Raw genomic sequence first — 14,766 nt, 5'->3', positions numbered from 1 at the left:
AGTGATATCTTCCAGTGGTTATAATTTTGCATCTCTGGGATTACTATTGAAAGTGAGTTTTTGTTTTTTACATGTGAATTTCCCACTAGGTTTTCTCTTTTGTGCAATGCCTGTTCTAAATTCTTACTATTGGACTATCTGCAATATTGATTTGCTTTTTGAGTTATATTTTTTGGATATGTGTCCTCTGTTGCAAAAATCTTCTCCCACTCTATGGCTTCTTTTCACCCTCAATAATATCTTTTGATTAACAGAATGACTTCATTTTAATATACTCAAACTTCTCATTCTTATCTCTTATGGTTAGTGTTTTTTGTATATTTTTAAATTAACATTTAATTACCTTGTCATATAAAGAAATTCTTCTATTGCATATTATAAAATATTTATTTGTTAACCTTTAACATCTAAGTCACAAATTCTCTTGGAATTAGTTTTTGCATGTGTTGTGAGATAAGAATCAAGCTTATATCACTTACTGAAAAAAAAAACTGTCTTTTCTCTACTTCTCTGCATTGTCACCTATATCACATATTGAGTATTCATATATGCTAGAGTCTGTGTAGGTTTTCTCTTCTAGTCTATTGGTTATATCCCTGTGCTGAATTCACATTGTTTTAATAACTATAACTTTATAATAAGTCCTCATACTTTCCATAGCATGTCTTTATATGCTGATTTCTTCTTCAAAAATGTCTTGGCTCTTCAACTCTTAAAATTTCCATCTTGCAAAGGCCTAACATCTAGGATCTACAAGGAACTCAAACTCTCCAAAAGGAAAAATACAGCCCCATTAAAAAGTAGGCAAAAGACATGAATAGACACTTCCCAAAGAAGATATATAGGCAGACAACAGACATATGAAAAAGTCCTCAGCCTCACTCATCATCAGGGAAATGCAAATCAAAACCACATTGAGATACCACCTAATCCTAGTAAGAAAGGTCATCATTAATAAAACAAATAACAACAGATGCTGGCGAGAATGTGGAGAAAAAGGATCGCTTCTACACCGGTGATGGGAATGCAAACTAGTGCAACCTCTTTGGAAGACAGCATGGCAATTTCTGAAAGAAGTAGAACTTGACCTTCCATATGACCCAGCAATTCTCCTATTGGGAATATACCCGGAGGAACTCAAGTCATTCTACAAAAGAGATACCTGCACCCGAATGTTTGTTGCAGGTCTATTCACAAGAGCAAAAACATAGAACCAACCATGCTGCCCATCGAAGCTGAACTGGATTAAAAATGTGGTACATATACACAATGGAATATTATACAGCCATAAAGAAGGACAAACATATAGACTTCACAGCAACTTGGATGAATTTAGAATCGATCATATTCAGTGATCTATCACAGAAACAAAGAACAGAGTATCATATGTTCTCACTCATAAGCGGATCTTGAACAATTACAATACTATAAGAAAGGGATTGGCAGTAGTGGGAAACTGTCAGGGGAGGGGATGGTAGGATTGACAGATGAGGGAAACTACTAGGGGAGAAAAGGCATACCTCATCAACAAGAGTACCTGCATAATCAACGTTTGTATACCCAACCCTGAATTGTATCCCACATCTTTATAATAATTTTTTTTTTTAAAGAAGATAGAAATGCAAAACAACCAAAAAAATTCCCATATAAATATTATAATCAGTATAAGAAGTTCCTTTGGGAACTTTTGGAAAAAATAATCCTTTGGGATTTTGACTGTATTGAATCTTTATATTAATCTAGTAGAAATGTCATATTTGCAACACTGTCTTCCAGTTCATGAGCAAGTTCAGTCTCTCCATTTAATTTGGTCTTCCTTAATGTCTTGCAAGAATATTTTATGTTTGTTTTCAGAGACCTTGCACATTTTTAATTAGATTTGATCCTAGATATTTCACATTTTTAATGTTCTTATAATAAACGATATAGCTGCCAGGCTCAGCGGCTCAGCCTGTAATCCCGCGCTTTGGGAAGCTGAGGTGAGTGGATTGCCTGAGCCCACGGGTTTGAGACCCGCCTGGGCAGCTTGCCGAGACCTCATCTCTACAATAAATCAAAAATTAGCTGGGCGTGGTAGCGCACACCTGTAGTTCCAGCTACTTGGAAGGCTGAGGCGGAAGGATCGCCGGAGCCCAGCAGGTCGAAGCTGCGGTGGCCGGGAGCAGCAACTGCACTCCAGTCTGGGAGACAGAGTGAGACTCCAACTCAAATAAATAAATAAATGATATAGTTTCAGAATTTTATGTTTTAACTACTTGTTGCAGGTATATATTGAATACATTTGATTTTTGTAGATTGACTTTGTGTATAGAGAACATAATAAATTTTTTAATTAATTCTAATAGTTTAGCTACAGATTCCTTTATGTTTTCTATGTTTATAATCACATACCTATAAAAAGACAGTTTTAATCTTTCCTTTCATACTTTTTTCTTTGTCTTTTTTTACTGTGCTAACTAGAGCCACCTGAATATAGTGAATGCAGAAGTAAAACCCAGGTATTCTGTATTATTCTTACTTTGAGAGAGGAGCTTTCAACATTTCACCATTATGCATAAATATGCTAAAGGATTTATGTAACTAACTTTCAGCCTTGCTAAGAGCTTTATCATAAATAGATGCTAAATTTTATCAAATTCTTTTTCTTTATCTATCCCTATGATTATATGGCATTTTCTATTCATGTGGCAAATTAATTGGTGATTTTTTTGTAATTGTTAAATGAAACTTGAATTTTTGCAGTGAAGTCCACTTAAATGGGATGCATTATCTTTTTTATATATTGCCAAAATACATTTGTTACTATTTTATATTTATGTCTAGAGGTGAAAGTGATCTATAAAATTCCTTTTGCCTACCATACTTGTTAGATTTTGGTATCAAGACTGTTAAGCTTAGAAAACAATTTAGAAAATGTTCCCTCTTTTAATTATCTGAGATAGTTTGTATAAGATTGGCATCATTTCTTTCTTAAGTGTTTAGTAAAATTACTCATTGAAACCACTTTGGACTTGAGTTTTTTTATTTTGTGTTCGACATTTATATAGTTTCTTTTTACTTGACTTTTTTACTTGACTTTTTTTCTTTTCCTTACTTATCTGATTTGATTGTCTTTTTTCATTTCAGTTTTTTTCTCTTGTGATTTGTTTTAGCTTGCTATGCATTTCTATTTTACTAATGGTTAGTTTTAAACATTTAACAAACACACTTAAATCTATTCAAAAAACTTTAAAACTATGAATAACTATGTATATATTCCCTGAAGATTAGACACTTAAAATGCTTTCTCTGGGTTTCCAGACAAGATGATGACAAAACAGTTCGGACTATGAGAGTCTCCGCAAAAGCGAGTGTCCATAAAGACTCTCTGCATGAGAGGGTGTGTGGTGGTGGGTGAGTGAAACCCATCTGAGGGGAGACTTGTGTCCATGCGCCCACGGCTCTCCTCCGGAGGTGACTGCAACCCACCACTGCCCTGAAATTAGAGACCAGGGCACACCAGATTGTCTGCCATCTCAGAGCTGTCCTGAGAGAAGGCAGCAAAGAACAGCTGCCTCTCACCACCTGGCACCCAGATCATGCCATTACCTGCAGCAACAGACGGGAAACAAGCAGGAGGAACCATGGAGAAGTCAAGTCGTGGAAATGTGGAATAAAGCGCCAATGCAGGTGACAAGACATGGCATGATGCCAATGGATGCTATCTTCTCACTTCCAGAGGGGCAGAGACCCTCACTGCCCCACCCAGCTCTGCCCAGCCTCCATCTTGGGACCCAGAGGCTATCCTCTCATTGGACTCAGAGAGACAGATGCCCCTCCCCCAGGCAAGAACAGTCACAGAAACAGATCTGAGTGAAAGACTTGACAGCAGCAGCAGCAAGTAGGGTAAGTCCAGATCTGATCCACCCTCCTCCCATAGTACTGTGAGGCATCTGATCTAAGCTGAGAGCAGCCCTATCAGCCTGCACTGAGAGCAGCAGGGAGAGGCTGGAGATCAGAGCTGCTCCCTAAGGTGGCGGTGGCCCCAAAAGGGTCCTGGAGTTGCAGAAATGGTCAAAGAGTGAGTTTTGTTTTTTGTTTGTTTGTTTGTTTGTTTTCTTCTTGCTTGTTCTTTGTTTTAGTTTTTGACTTTTTTTCTTCCTTATGTTTTTGTGTAAATCTTTGTACTTGCTTTGTTTTTGTTATTTTAATGTTTTTTTTAGATTTGCTGTTTGTGTATGGGTATTTTTGAGGGTAATTACACCAATGGGGGGTATTTGTTTATTTGTATGATTGTCTGCATGTTTTTGTCTTTTTTGTTTTTTCTGTCTTAGTGTGTTTCTCTGTTTATTGTTAGTTGGTAAGCCTGTCTGTTTTCCCTCTTTTTCTTTTCCCTTTCCACCTTTGTCTTCTTCCTTCCTTTTTTTATTGTGACAAACAGACACTCCCACTGCAAGGACAGATTGTAAGGCAGTGTGGGAAATCGATTCCAGAAGGCCCACACATCTGTCAGCAGATCACAGCTCCCCTCTTAATTAAATCTCAAAACTGCACAAAGCACAGGCCCCCACCCCTAGTCCAGCTTCAGAACTGAAAAAAACCAGAGGGTCTACATAAGGAAGAATGGGAGACTGAGCAAACAGGAATAAAAGTTATCTCCCCTACCACTGAACAGCAGAATTAAAGAAGAGGTAAAAAAGTGGAGGAAGGAAAACCCACACAAATGAAGAAAAACCAAAGGAAGATTATGAGTCTCACACAGACCCCTGAGAAGCCAGACACTAAGAATACAGACTTTGGAACTCAAACAATGAAGAGCCTCTAGAATGACTGGTCTCAAACTACAACCCCAGATATCAAGATATTAATAGAATAAATAGAAATGAGGAGAGACGAGGAAAGAATGAAAGAATTGATAACTGAGATAACAGCAATAAAGAAGATGGCAAATGAAATAAATAACCCACTGGTAAGTATGGAAAACAGAATTAACCAAGCAGAAGAAAGAATATCAGAGCTTGAGGACCAAAATATGGAACTAACCCAAACTGTTAAAAACATAGAAAAAAGCTTAAAAAGACAGAACAACAGTAACCAAAAAGACAGAACAAAACCTCCAAGAGATGAGCAATTATTTCAAGAGGCCAAATCTATGATTAATTGGAATCCTGAAGCAGATAGAGACTGAGACCACCTTAGAACAAACATTCTGTGAAATTATCCAACATAACTTCCCTCATCTCATCAGTGATGCAACCATTCAAACACAAGAGATTCAGAAAAGCCCTGCAAGACAACAAATGAGAAGACCAACTCCTAGAAACATAGTAATTTGCCTACACAAAGTAGGTAAAAAAGAAAAAATCCTAAAGGCAGCAAGAGAGAAAGGTCAGAGTACCTACCAGGGAAGACCAATTAGAATAGCAACAGACTTATCTACAGAAACACTTCAGACTAGGAGAGCTTAGTGTCCAGTCTTCAAAGTTCTCAAAGATAAACACTTTGAACCAAGAATTACCTACCCAGCTAACCTAAGCTTCATCAGTGATGGAAAATTAAAATTCTTCTCAGACATTCAATCCCTAAGAGTTTATGCTGCCTCCATACCAGCTCTACAAGAAACACTTAAGAAAGTATTAAACACAGAAGAAAGGAAAAAAAGAATGACAACACTTTTCCCAAGAACACAGGAAGAAGATTGAAAACACACATGAATCAACCAAAAAATCAAAAGAGAAATAAACAAATAAGCAGTAGCAACAAAAACAAACTCTTTAAGAATCTCATGACAGGAATAAACTCTCACATCTCAATAAGAAGCCTGAACGTGAATGGACTAAATGCACCACTGGAAAGACATAGAATGGCAAAATGAATAAAATATCATGAGACAACACTATATTGTCTCCAAGAAACTCATCTCACCAGAAAGGACACACAAAGACTCAAAGTAAGAGGATGAGAAACAAAATTTCAGGTGAATGGAGTGAATGGACCATAAAAGAAAGCAGGAGTCATGATCTTAATGTCAGACAAAATACTCTTTAAGCTCTCAAAAATTTAAACAGATACAGAAGATCACTACATAATGCTAAAAGATTCAATTCATCGGCAAAAATATCCATTCTAAGCATATATGCACCCAACATAGGAGCACCAACTTTTTTTTTTTCCTTTAAATTTTTTTATTTTAAAGATGTGAGGTACGGTTCAGGGTTAAGTATATAAATGTTCATTATGCAGGGACCCTTGTTGATGAGGTGTGCCCTCCCTCCCCTAGCAGTATCCCACTACTGTGAATCCTGCCTCTCCCTGCAATTTCCCACTACTGGCAATCCTTTTCTCTTAGTATCATGATAATCATTCAAGGTCCACTTATGAATGAGAACATGTGATACTGAGTTCTTTGTTTCTGTAATAGATCACTCAGAATTATAGAATCTAATACCACTCAAGTTGCTGTGAAGTGGATAATTTTGTCCTTCTTTATGGCTGCATAATATTCCATCATATATATGTACCACATTTTTTTTATCCAGTTCTGTTTCAGTTGGCAGCATGGTTGGTTCCATGTTTTTGCTACTGTGAACAATGTGGAGGATCAACTTTCATAAAGGGGCTTCTAGGTAAATTTTTAAAAGATATTGATTCTAACACTATCATAACTGGAGACTAAAACACCTTACTAACAACCCTAGACAGATCATCAAGACAAAATATCAACAAGGAGACTTCCAGAACCTCAACATGATGCTTGACCAAATGAACTTAATAGATACCTATTAAACCCTCACCCAGCAATCACAGAATATACATTCCACTCATCACTACATGAAACATAATCTAGGATCAGCGACATCCTTGGTCATAAATCAAGCATAAACAAATTACATAAAATTGAAATTCTGCCATGCACCTTCTAAGACCACAGTGAAATAAAAATAAATATCAACACCAACAAAGCTACCCCAAAACCCACAAAGACATGGATGCTAAACAGCATGATGCTAAACAACTGGATCAACATGGAAATCAAAACAGAGATTAAAAGATTCCTGGAAACAAATTAAAATGAAGAAACATCTTACCAAAATCTCTGGAATGCCATGAGAGTACTATAAGAGGGAAATTCATATCTCTATAAACACACATGAAGAAAATGAAAAGATCACAAGTTAACAACCTAACAAATCACCTAAGGAAGCTGGAAAAGCAAGACCACCAAAGCCCTAACTTCAGGAGAGGAATCCAAATTGTGAAAATAAAAGCCCAAATTCGAGACATAGAAGACAAAAACATAATACAAAAAAAAAAAAGAAGAAAAGAAAAAACCAAAAGCTGGTTCTTTGAAAGAATAAGCAAAATTGATGGACCCTTAGCTAGACTGACCAATAAAAAGAGAGAGAAAACCCAAATAAATGCAATCAGGAATGCAAAAGATGAAGTCACAACTGAGCATGAAGAAACACAAAAGATTATCAGAGATTATTTTGTACACCTGTATGGAAACAAACTTGAACACCTAAATGAAATGGAAGACTTTCTGACATCTCACAACCTCCCCAGGTTGAAACAAGAAGAAACTGAGAACCTAAATAGACCAATAACAACCCAGGAAATCGACTATGTCATAAGAAAATTACCTACAAAAAAAAAGCCCTGGACCAGATGACTTTCCAGTAGAATCCTACAAAACATACAAGGAGGAGCCTATAACAATCCTATTGAAAGTATTCCAGGCAATCGAGAAAAATGGAACTCTCCTCAAATCATTTTATGAAGCTAACATCACATTGATACCCAATCCAGGTAATGATCCAGCAAAAAAAGACAACTACAGGCTAATATCCTTTATGAACATAGATGCTAAACTTCTCAACAAGATTATAGCAGCCTGGAACAAACAACACATCTCAAAAATCATCCACCATGACCAAGTAATTCATCCCAGGGATGCAGGGCTGGTTCAAAATCCCAAAAACCATAAACATTTTAAATACATCAACAGATGTAAAAACGAAAAACACATGATTATATCATTAGATGTGGAAAAAATGTTTGATAAATTCCAGCACTCCTTGATAAAAAACCCTAAAACAACTAGGCATAGATGGAACATATCTCAAAATAATAAGAACCATCTGCGAGAAACCCACAGCCAACATACTGCTAAACAAAAAGAAATTGGAACCACTTCCCCTGAAAACTAGAACAAGACAAGGATGCTCACTCTCACCCTTCCGTTCAACATAGTATTGGAAGTCCTAGTTAGAGTGATCAGACAATAGAAGGAAATCAGGGGTATTCAAATAGGAAAGTAGGAAGTTTAGTTCTCTCTCTTTGCACATGACATGATTCTATACCTTGAAAACCCAAGAGAATCTGTCAAAAACCTTGCACTGATAAAGGACTTCAGCAAAGTCTCAGACTATAAAATAAATGTGCACAAGACAGTCACATTTCTATACACCAACGATAAACACACAGAAACCCAAATAAAAAGCACAATCCCATTCACAATAGCCACAAAAAATGAAATACTTTGTTATCTTCCTAACCAGAGAAGTCAAAGACCTTTACAATGAAAACTACAAAACACTGCTCAAAGAAATCAAAGATGACACAAACAAATGGAAAAATATTCCATGCTATGGATTGGAAGAATCAACATTGTTAAGATGTTCATCCTACCCAAGACAATCTACAGATTTAACGCAATCCCCATTAAATTGTGAGCAATATTCTTCTCAGACCTGGAAATGACAATACAGGAATTCATATGGAAACATAGATGGTCACAAATAGCCAAAACAATCTTCAGCGAAAAAAAAAAAAAAGCAGGCGACATCACACTCTCAAACTTTAAGTTTTATTATAAAGCTACGATAAAACAAACAAACAACAACAAAAAAAAAAGCAGCCTGGTATTGGTACAAGAACAGGCATACTGACCAATGAAACAGTATAGAGATTCTGGAAGCAAAATCTCAATTTCTCAACCAACTCATCTTCAACAAAGCCTCCACCATCAACCACTGGGGAGAGGAGAACTTATTCAGTAAATGGTGCTGGGAAAACTGGCAGACCACATGCAGAAGATTAAAACAAGACCCTTACCTAGAGTCATACACAAAAATCAACTCTAAACGGTTCAAAGAGGGAAGTATAAAACCTCAAACTATAAGAACCTTAGAAAATGCAGGAGACTCTCTTATGGAAATTGACCTGCAACCAATTCCTGACCAAAACCCCAAGCGCCCATCCCATAAGAGATAAGATAGACAAGTGGGACCTCATCAAACTGACAAGCTTCTGCAAAGCCAAAGAAACCATTGAGAGAGTGGGGAAACAACCCACAAACTGGGAAGAAATATTTGCCAAATGTATATCTGATAAGGCTTAACATTTGGATCTACAAGGAATTCAAACATGCCGAAAAGAAAAAAAAACAAACAGCCCCATGATAAAGTGGGTAAAAGATATGAATAGACACTTCTCAAAAGAAGACATACTAGCAGCCAACAGATACATGAAAAAATGCTCAGCCTCACCAGTCATCAAAGAAATGCAAATTAAAATCACACTGAGAAACCACCTAACTTCAGTCAGGATGGCCATCATCAATAACTCAAAAAACAACAGATGCTGGAAAGGATGCAGTGAAAAGGGAACATTTATACACTGTTGGTGGGAGTGTAAACTGGTACAACTTCTATGGAAAACAGTGTAGTGATTCCTAAAAGATCTAAAAGTCGACCTCCCATACGACCTCACAATCTCTCTACTGGGAATATACTCGAAGGAACTCAAATCACTCTGAAAAAGATACCTGCACACTCATATTTATCGCAGCATTATTCACAATAGCAAAAACATGGAACTAACCGTGCTGCCCACCAACGAGGACTGGATTTTAAAATATGTGATACATATACGATGGAATATTATTCAACCACAAAGAAGGACAAAATTATGAACTTCACATCAACTTGGATGCACTTAGAGGCTATAATACTGACTGATCTAAAACAGAAACAAAGAACCGAGTATCACATGTTCTCACTCATACTCAGACCTTGAACAACTATCACAATACTACAAGAAAGGCTTGGTGGTTCAGCCTGTAATCCCACGCTTTGGGAGGCTGAGGTGAGTGGATTGCCTGAGCCCGAGGGTTCGAGACCCACCCGGGCAACTTGGCGTAGACCTCATCTCTACAATAAATCAAAAAATTAGCCGGGCGTGGTAGCGTGCGCCTGCAGTTCCAGCTACTTGGAAGGCTGAGGGGAAGGATCGCCGGAGCCCAGCAGGTCGAGGCTACGGTGGCCAGGAGCGGCCACTGCACTCCAGTCTGGGCGACAGAGTAGAGACTCCAACTCAAAAAAAAAAAGAGAAAGGGATCGGCAGTAGTGGAAAACTGCCAGGGGAGGGCAGGAGTAGGAATGGCAGTAGTGGGAAACCGCCAGGGGTAGGGGGGCATACCTCATCAACAAGAGTACCTGCATAATGAACATTTGTATACCTAACCCTGAATTGTACCCCACATATTTAAAATACATAATTTTTAAAAATGCTTTCTCCTTCTCTATCTTCCTTGCATCTATTGAAATTATTGGAATTTTTACTCTGAGTTGTTAAAATATTGATTTTAGTACTTATTCTATTTTAAGAAACTCAATTTAGAGTTAAAAATGAGATTTACTAGGTTCCTTGAGATTCAGTATTTTTCTTTTATATTTTATCTTCCCCAATTTGATCATTTTTCCTGATTAAATTTTAATTTAGAAGGCATGTTTTTTCTAGTCCTTTGTAAGATGGTTTAAGTCCTTGCAACCCCTAGTTGTAAGATTCTTGAATCACAGCCCTTTCCCACTGATATTTTGAAACTATTTTCCAATGTTTTTAGCCTCTGGTGTTGCAAATAAGAACTCTCATGCCAAAATCATTCATTTTTCCTTGTAAGTAACTTATTCCTCCTTTCTAAAAACTTGTAAAGTATGTTTTTTATCACTGGGAATTAAAATTTTACAAAATTTTGTATTATCTTATTAATCATGAACATAATTCATGAACTTACTATCCAAAAATGTTCCTTTTTTTCAGCTCCAGAGTTTTTTTTACTCTTATCATTTTTTTCATTCCTTCCTTTTTTCACCTCCAGAGCTCCATATCTCTTTCCATCATATATTCTGAATCTATCATCCATTTCTTTATTTTTGCTAATACTTTTATTAATTTGTCATTTTTGCTTTATATTGTGGAGTATATTTTTAAGTCTATTTTTTAAATTAATTACTCACTTTTCAGTCTCTCCACATATATTCACTTCTTCTATAGATTGTTTTAATTTCAGAAATCATTTTTTAATTCCTTTCTCATTTCTGAGAGGTCTTTTGTCTTTTTTTTTACTATGGATTTTCTCTTATGTTCATATCTTCTTGAATTTCATTGGGAATTTGTATCAGAAGCTTCCCTTTTTAGCTTTCCTCTTTCCCCCATTCTGTCCCACTTTATTTTGATTTGTCAATGTTATATTTCTCCCTTTATCCTTCTTATCTCTCAGATTTCCACTATGTATTTACTTTTATTTTTCTATTTTCATTCTTATGACCATAGGCCTAGATAGACAGCAGTTAGTATAAGCCCCTTCAGCACTATTAAGGCTGAACTGTTTTTGCTTGTTTGTTTGTTTAACTATTTATTTTAAAGATGTGAGGTACAATTCAGGGTTAGGTCTACAAATGTTCATTATGCAGGTACCCTTGTTGATGAAGTGCGCCCCTCCTCCTCTGACAGTTTCCCACTACTGTCAATCCCTTTCTTATAGTATTATGATAGTTGTTCAAGGTCTGCTTATGAGTGAGAACATGTGATACTCAGTTCTTTGTTTCTGTTTTAGGTCAGTAAGTATTATAACCTCTAAGTTCATCCAAGTTGCTGCGAAGTTCACAATTTTGTCTTTCTTTGTGTCCGCATAACATTTCATTGTGTATATATAATATTCCATTTTTTTTAATCCAGTCCTCTTTTGATGGGCAGCTCAGTTGGTTCCATGTTTTCACTATTGTCAATAATGCTGCAATAAACATGCGTGTACAGGTATCTTTTTCATAGAGTGATTTGAGTTCCCCTGGGTATAGGCTATTGATGCCTTTTGGTGTTGGTCCCTTTCTAAGTAGGTCAAAGCAATGGAGAAGCCAGGCTTGGATTCCTAAATAGAGGAAGTAGAAAGGCTATTGGGTTTGTGAATGTCTCCAGGTACACTGAGAGGGAAAATTGAGCACCGGAAAAGAAAAGTGCCAGGATAGCCAGCGTCATCAGGGCTGAGCTTCTCCTGGAGCTGTGAACTACACACTATCTGGAAGGCCAGGTTTCTTCCATACTTTGCTCCTTGTCCTCTGAGATGCAAGCTATCACCCATTGCAAGTCTATCCCCAGACATTGCCTGAATCATCTCTGTGGAAGCTGAGGCTGCAGTCAGGTAAGTAGAACCTCTTCTAGGTTTTCTTTCTTCTCTGGACTTTGACATCATAGTTAAGATATCTCAAATGAGTGTTGAGACAGGGAGTGAGTTCAAAACATATAGTTAAAATATTTCATGTCCACTCTAGATTCAGAAAAAACACTATAATATTTTTGAAATGGAAGATAAAAATAAGAGTCATCATTACAAAGGGAATGCCTGACATAATTGAAATCACCTCATATGTGGAGTCAAAAGGCTCTGTACTAGATTCATAACTGAGAGTCAGACAGGCCTATGTTCCTAATCAGTGAAGTGGCAGTGATAAAATAGGCCCAGGCCTCTTCCCAAGAACCTTGTGAAAATCAAACAATATGAATGTGAAAATACTTTCTCAGCAGTAAAACACCATGAAAAAGAAAGCTGGCGTTACCATTAATATGAATAATATCAATAAGAATTAGAGTTATAATAAAAATGAAATGGACTGCCTCTAATGGTAATAAAATTCCTTGCCACTAAAAGCGTTCATGAGGAAATTGTACTACCTTCTGTTAGAAATGTTTAGGGAGATTGATGCATAAGACCTGAGAATCATTAATCTCCGAGTCCCTTTTCAATTTTCTAAAAGTCTGTGATTTATCCAGCACTTGGAAGTGTCATAGGCTTGGGAACAAAAATTCCCCTGAAGTTAAACTCAACTCCATGAATTTGAAATCAAGTAGGAGCAAGCGCATATTCTAAATCAGGGAAAAGTATGACCACAACATGTGGGTAATACACACAGACTTCTCTTCCACTAATGACAGAAAAAAAATTACACTGGGAATTCTCCAGCAAAATAACTAGCAGCAGCCATTGGCATCACCCTGGCAGGCTGAGAGAAAGATGAATCCCAGATTAATTAGCAAAATTTGACAGATTCTCTCTTGAGTCCTAGGTTCCAAGTCCAGCTGCTTCTGCTGTTTCAAAAACTCAGAGCTCAAAGTCTCCAGTCTGTGTCTAGATATGGTATAAATGGATGAGTTTATGGGCTACAAGTTATCAAGAAAACCTATCTACTTGGGTTCAAATAAAATCTGAGAAAAAAAATCGCATCCCTGGGCAACCCCCCCGAGTCCTGCCCACTGTGGGAGCTTTTCTGTCCTCTCAATAAATCCTGCTTTCTAAAAAAACAACAAACAAACAAAAGAAATGCATCATCGTCAGTTATGTCTAATATATACTAAAAACTAATGAGACTTAAAGAAACTGACAATAGAGCCCCAACCTCATGAAAATAAAATATAAGAAAGCAAAATGAAAGGAAAGTCAATCTGGCTATTAAGGCTTTGTTTGATTTATTTGATTCATTTACTCAATCAACACTTAACAAGAATTTTTTATATATTGAGGCCCTTGGTTTGGCACCTTGGAGAGGATCCAGAAAAGAACTGATGACATGTTTTGCTCCTAAGATATTTATAGTATCAGGTATCAACAAACCATGACAACGTAGAAAATAACTGTGATGTGCATAAGTAAGAGGTTCAGTTAAGGGTGAGTAGAACATGGGAAGGTAATTTCTTATCATGAGAATCAGGGCCGGGCACAGTGGCTCAAGCCTGTAATTCCTGCACTTTGGGAGACCAAGGTGAGAGGATTGCCTGAGCCCATGGGTTCGAGATAAGCCTGGGCAACTTAATGAGACCTCATCTCTACAGTAAATCAAAAAACTAGCTGGGTGTGATAGCATGCGCCTGTAGTTTCTGCTACTTGGAAGGCTGAGACAGAAGAATTACCTGAGTCCAGCAGATCAACGCTGGGTTGGTCATAAGTGCGCCACTGCACTCCAGCCTGGGCAGCAGTGAGACTCCAACTCAAAAAAAAAAAAGAGAGAGAGAGAGAATCAGGAAAATTTTCCTGGCCAGTCCGTATTTGAGCTCACTCTTGAGAGTGAAAAGAGCACAGATGCAACAGGATGAAGGTGAACCAAGGTCTTACTTGAGAGGCAGCACAATATGAGGAGTATTTATGTGACAAGGAGCTAAAATACCTAGCATTTATCAAGTGCTAACCATATGCCAGGAGGTGTGCAGAGCTCTTGAAACAAATTGTGTCATTTGATTGAGAAAATAGAGGCGCAGAGAAGTTGATCACTTTGTTTGAAGTCATACAGATTAGCAGTGGTAGAATTGATTAATGTCCAGTAGGTATTACAGGAGGGTATGTAAAAGCTGCTGACACTAAATCAAGAAGATAATGGATGCTAATTTTAGAAAGCAAATTTATTTATTCAGCTCTTGAGATATTCTCTGTAGATCTTCTTATGAACAAGAGTGAGA

This window comes from Carlito syrichta, unplaced genomic scaffold (genome assembly GCF_000164805.1).
Source record: "Carlito syrichta isolate Samal-C Ts95f unplaced genomic scaffold, Tarsius_syrichta-2.0.1 Scaffold302333, whole genome shotgun sequence".
Taxonomy (NCBI): Eukaryota; Metazoa; Chordata; class Mammalia; order Primates; family Tarsiidae; genus Carlito; species Carlito syrichta.
Note: the sequence above shows the minus strand (reverse complement) of the source record.